The following is an 11,549-nucleotide window of genomic DNA, read 5'->3' as shown; positions in this document are numbered from 1 at the left end:
TTTTATGTAGTTATTTTCTGTAACTTAACTTCATTAGTGTAAAAGATACTTCATTTTAAACATTGAAGTCTTTTAAACAGAGAAGACTCAAAAGTAGAGGACAGCTTTTTTCCTAACACATTAAACCCTTATCTCTATTTGATTTTTCAAAATTGTGAGGCACAAATTGTCCAGAGCATAACACTCTGAGTCTCTTTTCTGGCCTGTAAAGTCAACAGTTATGGTGCTCAAGTTTAATCAATCCCATAAAATGTTACTCAGAAAGTGACCTGGTGTTATGCCTGAAGTACATCTCCTACATTAAAAAGCACTTTCAATGCAGCCCGAACAGTGTTATTGAAAGAGATAACTAATAGATACCTGGATGAGGGTGGGGGAAAGGAAGAGGGGTGGGGAAGAAAAGTCAAAAGGGAGAGAAGGCCACAAAAATCCCATTTTCAAGCAGTTCCCTAAGGAGATGTGTTTGCATAGATGAATGCGCAGGTTGAATAATAAAGGTCTTTTACATTATTTCAAGAAGCGAGCTCTATGAATTTCATAGTGAAACCAGACACAGTGTTTCCTCCTGCTGCAAACTAGAAATGCCAACACATAAAGCAGGAAGAATGAATGCCTGATCAGAGGTCACTACACAAGTGGCCATTTTGGAAATTTCAGCACTGCTCATGCCAATTTTTTATTTTTTAACAAATAAGACTTTAAATAGTCATTGCATATACCATGAATCTAATTCCTTTAGTTCTGAAATCATACACACGTGTTCACTATATGTGTGTACAATATTTGTTCATTTGAATAAGTATACATGCATAAGAACTTAAAATATGTTAGATTTTGAAAATGCAAATATGTATAAAAATTTAAATTAATTCAAACTCTGCCAATTCGGAGGGGAAATACCCATAGTAAAACATGAAAGTACCCCCATTCCCTGTATCTACAATTCTACCACTAAGAGGTAACCCCTGTGAACAGCTGGATGTTCAGCCTGCTGTTTTTCTACACTTTTACAAATATATGCAACCAGTACATCTTCCTCTTCCCCTGGATGAAAACGCAAATGGACCCCATGACTTTTCTAGTTTCTCTTATGTAACACCCAAGCCTACAGTCACCTTAAGGCCCAAACAAAAAAAGGCTCACATCTGTATTTACTATGTCTAAGCAAGGTAATCATCAAACTTCAGATGGATATGTGGATGCTGCTCAGACCTGCCTCAGATAGGACAACTGTACTTGGGGAAGAGAGTGTGATTGATTTCTTCTCTCTTTCATCACCTAGCACTTCTACTCATTCTTCTAAACTATACTTTCTGATCCCTGGAATGTTACTGTGTCAGGAGAAGGGCATCTCTTAATCATTTATTGTCATAAGCTGATTTGGGCCTTCCGAGGCCTCAGGAATCTAAAGTTGATCTCTTTGGGTCACTTCTTTAAGCCCTCCTTCCATCTATATTGTTGTGGCTGTCTCATCTGTAGTTCCCTTAACATTGGCAAATTCTCTTTCTGCCGGTTGGGACTTCCTTTTAAGCCCCAGGAATCCAGCTATAACTCTAGTTTCTCTCTACTATGGTCTGATTGTCCCTCCCAGTGTTTGTTGTTCCGTGGAGTCTAAGAACAAGCCACATCAGGGCTCGATCTGTGTGTGTATGTGTTTCTCTGTCCCTCTCATTCATGGCCCACCTTCAGTTCATGGGAAGCACACTTGGATCTTCTACCCACCAACTCCAGGACTGAGGGCAGCCAAGGCAGCTACCTTTCTTTCCGTTAGTTCTGCTAGTAGCCATCTCCCACCCTCTCCATTTCTCAGAAGGAAGTCAGACAACCAGTCCACCACGTCCCCAATTGCAGGGCACACATACCCTGTGGCCCCACTGAAACCCTTCTTACCAAGTGCAAGGTGACAGGGAAAAGGGAAGGGAACTCAGCACATCAACAGTTCTCCCCACATATCTTCTTCATAAATCTACCTTCAATTTCTACTCCCCTGAATTTTTTATATCCTCAAGGTGTAAGAGGGGTTTAAGAATCATTCATTTGATCTTCAGGCTATTTTTTTTTTGTAAGTCCTACAGGATGGTCGGTCTCACCAGTCACTTTATGTTTTTTTAATAAACTTCTGGAATAGTCTCCATTTAATTGGTTCATTTTTTTTTGTTTCACCAGTCACTTTAATATTTGATATCCATCAATTTTAAGTCTTGGTTGACTTATTTTAATATCATTTTATATATATACATGGATGTGTATGTGAATTTCTGAATGTATGTGTGTGTGTGTGTGTGTGTGTGTGTGTGTATCTCATATATATAAGATTATTTGTTATTTTTATACTCGTTTTACAGAATATTTAGGAAATAGGCATTCAGGCTAATATGAAAATTCTTGTCATTTCAAACACAGTTGATAAATATGTTATTTAAATTATTTTACTCAAATAAAGTGACTTCTAAATATATGCTTTTGATTCATCTGTTTCTTTTTTAGTGTAAACTGGAAAAATCCAGTTAATTCAGAGCAGAAACTAACCAGGTTCAAGCTCACAGGTTTTGCTCTACTCTTCTTAGTTAAACTCTTCCATATCAAACGTCTTTTCTTTGTTACAAAAAGGCTGCAAGAAACTGCAGATGAGGAACAGATCCACTTTCAAGAAAGCCTCTCCCCAACATTCGAGTTCCCTGAAATGTTATACATGAGAGGGGGGAAAAAAAAGCATTTTCCCAATTTTTAAGAAACTCTATTGCTGTTTTCATTGTAGAAGATATAAAATTTGATTCTAAGTAAATAAATAAATGATCGGTTTGTAACCCTCTTGCAGTGCACTATTCACTGTTCTTACCACAAAAGATTAGCAACTTCTCTCCTGTAACCCCAGGAACAGAAGGGATAGTCAGCAGTCCACAAAATGTTCTGCTCAAGAATGTTTTAAGGCATCCTAAAGGAAACATTCTCCAACAGAATCAGTTCTGTTATGTGTTCAATAACCATATGTTCGTTTCTATGTGGGTCATGTGCAGCATAATAGATACCTGAAATGATTCGAGGAGAAGGCAATTATTGACTCGAGGGGGTTTTACTGATTAGACTCTGAATGGCTCAAACATGACCTGCACTCTAATTGGGCATTATTAAAAGTTTGCTTTTATTCTTGCGTATTTCTTCTTTTGTGTATAACTAGCTTCTAAACAGCACATACTACATCCCATGTTCAATGGGATGTTACGATTCGTTATGATCCAAAACGACAAAGTCATTTTACATTTTGAAGAAACCTTACTAACCTTGTTCCCAATTGAATACTTTTCACATGTGAAATCATAACTTTAACTCAAAATAAATCCTCTGAGACATTTACAGGGCAGTAAATATGAGTCTAGTGAATGGATAAATGAAAAAATGAACAACATAGTCCCATAGTCCTACAAAGCAAGTAAAGGAAACCTGAAAAGTAAAATGGGCAACTTTTCTGCCCCAGAGGCAAAAAGGGCGGAAAAAGTAAACCAACAATAATCTCATCCATTGTTAGAGAAAATCCTAGCTTATTTGGTTTCCATAAAAGTCTGTGTTGTAGGTGGGGTAGGGGATTATTAATTACAGATAAAGCTACTAAGGTTTAGAGAGCTTATCTTTTCCCAAAGATCATATAATTACTAAGACCCATTCATTCAACATATATTTAAGGGCTGGACACATTAAAATAATATGACAGAATAGAGAATATAGAGATAACTACTGCATGTTGAGTAATCAGTGAAGGCCTCTCTACAGTGCTCAAGGATTACAAGAATTTAAGCTGAAATCTAAAAGAGACGATCAGCCAAAGCATATCAATGGTAAAAGCACACCAGGGAGAAGCCACAAATGCAAATGTCCTTAGGTGAGACAGAACTGGTGGGGTCAAGAACCAAAAGAAGACTAGTGAGCTGGAATAACGACTTCTGGGGTAGCCAGCCTCCAGGATGGCCCCATCTCTGGGATTCATACCCTTGTATAGTCCTTTCCCACATAGTACCAGAGTTAGTCTATATTACCAATAGAATACAGCATAAATGGTGATACATCACTCTGAATTAGGTTATAAAACTACAGCTTCCATTTTGAGCTCTTTCTCTCTCTCTTTCTCTCTCTCTCTCTCTGTCTCATCACTCACTCTGAGGGAAGCCAGCTATCGTCTCAAGAGTCACCCAGGCAACCTATACCTAAGTCCATGTGACAGGAACTAAGCTACCAACAACTATTGAGTAAGCTCAGAAGTTGAGCTTTCAGCTCCAGTCAAGCCCAACATAACTGCAAATTTAGCCAACTTCTTGACCGTAATCTCATAAGACACTCTGAACAAGAAACACCCAGTTAAGCTGCTCCTAGATTTCTGATTCACAGACACTGTGGGAGAAGAAATGTTTGTTATTTTAAGCTGCCAAGTTAGGGTAATTTGTTACGCAGCAAGAGATAACTAATTCAAGTTCTAAATCAGTAATCTTTTTACTAGTCTGTGCAATTAAAAGAATTTTATTAGAAATTCTTTTGTACTACAAATCTTTGAGCCTTAATTTAATGACTATGAGACTAGATTTTCTTTATATTGGCTTATTTGGTCAGGCCCACCTTTAACACTCGCAGAGGCTAGGACAAGAGTACAAACAAAAGCCCACATACTACATGTCTAAATATTTTAAATTTCTAATCAAGTTAACTAACTGCTAAATAGAGTGTGTTCTATCCTTCTACATTGAAAATATACCTTCATAAGCTCCTGGAAGACCAGGTTCTCAAATTTCAAATGATCAGACTTTTAGATGGTCAGCTCATGAATACGGTAGAACCAGTCCCTAGCTCCTGGCCCCAGACTAGTGGCATGCCCTCCTTTTTTCTTGCCACAGGCTCTAGTCCGCATCTTGTTGCACACACATGTGAATGCCTCAACCTGTAAGCCCAACTTCAGTTCATATCCCAACATAAACAGCAATCTTATAGCTGCCCCTGAGGACTAGAGGAGGTTACTAGATTGCCCACAGGAAAATGAACTGAGGAAGAAGCTAACAGAGCTCTTGGAAGTAGGTTAGGGACTGTTTGGGCAGGAATCCCAGGATCCCATGTATCCAGCACATGGCTCTTCATGAGCATACCCCATTGACTCTGCAGACTCTTTGCCCCAGTGAAGGGCATAGAGCTGGAGGGAAGGGCATAGAGCTGGAGGGAAGGGCATAGAGCTGGAGGGAAGTCTTCTAAAGCATGAAGTTGTCCCCCAGTTGTCTCACTCTATCTCTAATCTATGTGATTTGCTTTATACTTGCTGTATTTATCGCTTACCCTCTCTCTAGACTTATGTTTTCTACTTTTCTGACCAATATAGCAGAAAACAATGTCACTAGAATTGTCAGCCACCAAAGAGAAGGCTCTGATTGGCCCATCTTGATCCAGATTCCAACTCCTAGATTAATCAACTAAGTTAGAGGGGTAGAGTTATATTGTACTAATATATGGCAGCAATGGCTGTAACTTTGAAGACAGAATGAGAAAGAGTATTTCCTAAAGGAAAGGAGTCGTTTCTTTACAGGTGCTCACCATGTTCATATAAAGTAAAAATTATTTATGGAGATCATAAACAATTGCAAAGTTTAAATAAGTGAAAGTTTTCACAAACTAAAGAAAATGAAAAGTATCCTAGAAAATTGGCAAGATTAGAGGCCCAAAAAGAGTACAGAAAAGTTGTCACATCCAGTTTTTCAGGTTGTGCAATGCTCACCTTCGAGGATGTACCATTCATGATGACCCTATATTCAGAGACAGCCCCAGTCAATGAAATGTTTAGGGAAAGAAATTGGCTTTCTGTGGCAGAGATTGCTTGATAGTGGGTCATGAGTCTTTGGCATAGAAATCATTACATTTTTTAAGCCTATATTTTCAAATTTTCTAGTTGTTTATAGTCTGCATATTCTGGGTGAGTATATCAAAATGATCACTATTCAAATTATCTGTTAATTTAGATTTATGTAAAGTTGCACACATACTTTTTACATATCAACCTAAAACAAAACAAGTGTACTAATTTAAACGAGCTTCTAAGAAACAACCAGAATATCCATTCTTTCAGTCTTATTCAGAGACAAGGCAGAAATTTCTTGAGAGGAAATGCCATTGAGTCATCTTTGTAATTTGAGGTACTGAAGAATGACGTTAGTGAGTTAAAGTGCATCAGAAAGTCAAAGCAATTCACAGAAAACATATCAACTCACCATTAAGTCACAGGGAAAGTATGTAAGTTTGTATATTTTCAAGAAATTTAATTGGTGAACTGGATCTACCCTCTTAGGCAATTTAACTACATACTCTCAAGTAATTCGCTGAAAACCAATTCAGCACAACTCTCAATTATTGAGACATTTCCCAGTGTTAAACTTTCAAGACATACAAGAAAAAAATTATGACAAAAATATAAAATGTAACAAAAAATTTATCCATAAAGATAATTTTCTTCCACTGATAATAACCTCTTAAATAGCCCTCCCATGTATACCATGTTGTGAAAGATTTTGTGTTCCAAATTGTAATTATTAAATATTATTTATTTAGTCAGTGATTATATCTGTCATTCTGAGTTTCTGATTTACCAAAAAACAAAATTATGTTCAAAAGTAAAGAATCCAATTAACTTCAGTTAATCTGGGCAACCTCATTGAGATTAATATTTAATTTCTGTTACATTTTTTTAAAGTAGTGAAAATAATTCACTGATATCTGTTACCACATTTGAACCCATTAGAGTTTAAGGATCGTAGTCTAGAAACCAGAGTTCTAAAATCATCATAAATTAAATTTACTCACTCAAACTTACATTTATAATTATGCATTGAAAAATTATATATTGAAAATATTCAAGATAAAGATCATAATGTAATTAACATCTTAATCATCAAAGATTAAAATTTTTAGCCACAAAAAAATATTATTTGCAACACTCCTTGGGAAGCAAGGAATATAAAAACATAATACATTCTCTCAGTAAGCTTTGATAACACTGGAAGTTATAAGACATTTTTTTTCATTCATCCAATCAACAAATCAATATTGGACACCATTTGTGCACAAGGCTTTGTTAAATACTTGAAAATTAAAGACAAATCCCTGCCCTTAAAGTACTCACTAACCAGTAAAGAAGGAAAGACTGTAAATAAACTAGTACTACAATAGGCATTGACATAGAGTAGAATAGGGAGGAAGTAATCAGAAATATTTGGAGAATTAGGAAATTTTTCTAAAGCAGGTAATATTAACTGAACCCAGAAAAATTAGAAGATATTAGACATATGGACTTGGAATAGAATATTTCTAATAGTGGGAAAATGACTAGGGAAGAAACTGAAAAACTATCACAGTCTGCCATGCTTGGGGAACTGCAAGCAGGATATCAGTAATATCACAGGCCTTGAGATTACACTAGGAGAAAGGGTACATCAAGAGACAAGAATAGGAAAGTTTACAAAATAAGGTATATACATTTAAAATTTTGAAATAAGGTAGAACATTATCAAAGGTATTTTAGATTTACTCTACTAGACAATGAAAACCCACTGTAGATTTTTTAATGAGTAACTGACAAGATCACTATGCTACAGTTTCTCATAAAAGTATATTATAATTCTTGATACCAAAACTAGATAGAGTACAAAAAGAAACCTACAGAACAACATCCTTCATGAACAGACACAAAAATTCTCAAAAAAATTAGTAACTTGAATTCTGCAATGTATAAAAGGAATCGTATACTCAAACCATTTGGAGTTTATCACAGGAATGCAAGAATGGCTTAATATTTGAAAAGTAATCAATGTAATTCATCATATTAAAAGTCTACGGAGAAGAAAACCATATGATCGTATCAACTGATGCAGAAAAAATATTTGACAAAAAAAACCTACAGCTAACATCATACTTAATAGTAAAATAGTAAATAGTAAATATTACTTACATATGTAATAGCAATAAATAATGCTTTCCCTTCAGATTGGGAGAAAGGCAAGGATGTCCACTGTCTTCACCACTCCAATTCAACATTATACTGGAAGTTCTACCTAGTGTAAAAAGGAAAAAAAAAGAAAAAAGCCATACAGATTAAAAAAGAAGAAATAAAACTGTCTCTATTCACAAACACCATGATGATCTATGTAGAAAATTCCAAGGAACATACTAAATAAATAACTCCTACAACTAAAGAGCTCAGCAAGGTTATAGCATACAAGACAAGATCAACAAACAAAAAAAGGAAACATATTTGCACATATTAGCAATTTACAATTGGAAAATAAAATTAAAACTTAATATCATTTATAATAGCTCCAAAATATTAAATATTTAAGTATAAATCTAATAAAACTTGTACAAAAGCTGAGCTCTAGACTTTAAAGAAAATCCTTTGGGAACATGGAAAAAGGAGAAAATGACACATAAGAGAAAAATAATTAGAATTTCATCAGACATTTCAATATCAAACTTTATTAAAATAAATCAGAGTAACATATTAAAGATAATTGTATTAGTCAGAGTCCTCCAGAGAAACAGAACCAATAGGATGTGTAGAGAAAGAAAGAAAGTGTATTTGAAGGAATTGGCTCATGCAATCATGCAAGCCTGCAAGTCCAAACTCTGCAGGGTGGGTCAGCAGACTAGAAAAACAGGGAAGAGTGGATGCTGCAGTTCAAGTTCAAAGGTCATTGGTCTGGAGACTAGGGAAGAGCCAGTGTTACAATTCAAGCGCTGCAGAACTTCCTCTTGCTGGAAGGATGTCAGGCTTTTGTTCTATTCAGGCCTTCAACTGATTGGATGAGGTCTACCCGCATTATGGCGAGTAATCTGCTTTACTCAAAGTTCACTGATGTAAATGTTAATCGAATTCAAAAACACCTGCACAGAGTCATCCAGAATACTATTTGACAAAATACCGGGGGTGCCAAAAAAAAGTATACACATGACTTGTATTCACCTTTTGTTATCAGTATATATTGAGTATTACAACTTTAACACAGTTTTTTCCTTTCTTAAAATGCGTGTGTGTGTGTATATATATATGTGTGTGTATATATATATATATACACATATATACACATATATATATGTATGTATGTATATATATATATGTGTGTGTATATATATGTATGTATGTGTATATATATATATATACATATATATATGTATATATATATATACTTTTTTTTTTTTTTTGGCACCCTCTGTATATGGGCACCATGGCCCAGCTCAGTTGACACATGAAATTACAACACAACACTTAAGGAAAGAGAATGTGAACTACGAATTCTGTATCCAGAAAAACTGATTTTCAAGTATAAAGGGCACAAAATGTTAACATCAAGAACACAAAGAACAGTATGCCCATGAGATTTTCTTAAGGAATCTATGGATAATGAGCTTCAGAAAATTTAAATAACTAGAGAAACATTAACATAAGAATTGGTAGAATTGAGTACCAATGGTTTCTAACATTACAAAGACAACCTGAGCTAAGGTCCTTCCTAAAGAAGAAACACCACACCACAAATGTAATATTGCCAAAGGGATTAAACTTGAGTATGATCAAGCTTCCCTTATAAGGGGCTCCCGTTCATGAGGGCTCCACCATCATGATGACTTCAGCACATTCCACAGGTGCCACTTGCTAATAGGATTTGGACGTTAGGATTTCAACATATAAAATTTAGAGGAGACGCAAACATTCTAACTACAGCATGGACTAATACAACAGAATGGAGAGCCCAGAAGTAATCCACACTCAGATAAATCATAATTTTCAACAAGAGTACCAAAAACACATGAACCTTTTCAATAACTGGTGGTGGGAAAACTAGATATCCACATGCACAAGAATAAAATTGTACCCTTATCTCACAACATATACAAAGCTCAACTCGAAATGGATTAAAGGCTTAAATGTAAGGCCTGAAACAGTAAAACTACTAGAAGACAACATAGGGAAAAAGCTTCGAGATTGGATATGACCCCCAAAGCACAAACAACAAAAGCAAAAATAGACAAGTGGGATTGCATCAAATTAAAAAGCTTATTCACAGCAAAAGAAACAATCAGCAGAATGAAAAAACAGCCTATGAAATGAGAGAAAATACTTGCAGATCACGTATCTAATAAGGGGTTAATATCCAAAATATATAAGGAACTCAAACAACTCAATAGCAAATTAATTAATTAATTACCCATTTCAAAAATGGACAAAGATCTAAATAAACATTTCTCAAAAGAAGACATACAAAAGGACAACAGATTAATGAAAAGGTGCTCAACATCACTAGCCATCAGAGGAATACAAATCAAAACCGTAATGAGATATCATCTTATACCTGTTAGAATGGCTATTATCAAAAAAAAGACAAAAAATAAAAAATGTTGGTGAGGATATGGAGAAAAGAGAATGTTTGTACACTGTTGTTGAGAATGTAAATTGGTATAGTCATTATGGAAAATAATATGGAGGTTTCTCAAAAAATTAAAAATAGAACTCCATATGATCCAACAACCCCACTTCTAAGTATACATATATCCAAAGGAAATGAAATCACTATCTGGAGGAGATATCTGCACACCCATGTTCATTGTAGCATTATTCACATTAGCCAAGATACGGAAATATGAAATATTATTAAGTCTTAATGAAATATTATTAAGTCTTAAACAAGAAAGAAATCCTATCATTTGCAATAACATGGATGAAGGATGAATCTGGAGAATATTATGCTAAATGGAAAAGGCCAGATACAGAAAGACAAATACTGTATGACTTCATTTATATATAGAATCTAAAACTCTTAGAAACACAGAGTAGAATGGTGTTTGCCAGAGATTGGGGATGGGAGAAATGGGAGATATTGGTCAAAGGGTACAGTTTGTTATGCGAGATGAATAACTTCTGGAGATTTAAAAGTACAGCCCGATGACTATATTTAACACTATATTGTATACTCAAAATTTGGTAAGAGAGTAAATCTTAAGTGTTCTCACCACACACAATAATGTTGACAATGTGCGGTAATGGATTTGATGGTGATGATCATTTCAAAATGTATATCAAAACATCAAGCGATACACTTTAATACATATAATTTTTATTTCTCAATTATACGTCAACAAATCTGAAAAAAAAAAAAAAGTACAGAGCCATAAGACTGACAGATGATCTCTGAACGGAAACCAGAGGCAATGGATAGTATTTTTAAACTTCTGAAATGAAATGACTCAAAATCTAGGATTCTACAAAGAACCAAAAATGTCCTTCAGAAATAAAAGTAAAATAAAGATATTTTCATGCAAATCTATAGTAATAGAAAAATCAGTGGTTGGGATTGTGTGCGGGGAGAGTGAGGGATTAACAAGTAGTAAGAGGAAATTTGGGGATCAATGAAGTGTCCACTATTTTTATTGTGTAATTTCACAACTATATACATATGACAAAACTTATCAAATTGTATCCTTTAAATATTTGCTGCTTATTGTATGTCAGCTATATTTTAATAAGGCTGCTTTTT

The sequence above is a fragment of the Rhinolophus ferrumequinum genome, chromosome 5 (genome assembly GCF_004115265.2).
Source record: "Rhinolophus ferrumequinum isolate MPI-CBG mRhiFer1 chromosome 5, mRhiFer1_v1.p, whole genome shotgun sequence".
NCBI lineage: Eukaryota > Metazoa > Chordata > Mammalia > Chiroptera > Rhinolophidae > Rhinolophus > Rhinolophus ferrumequinum.
This window is presented reverse-complemented; position numbering follows the sequence as displayed.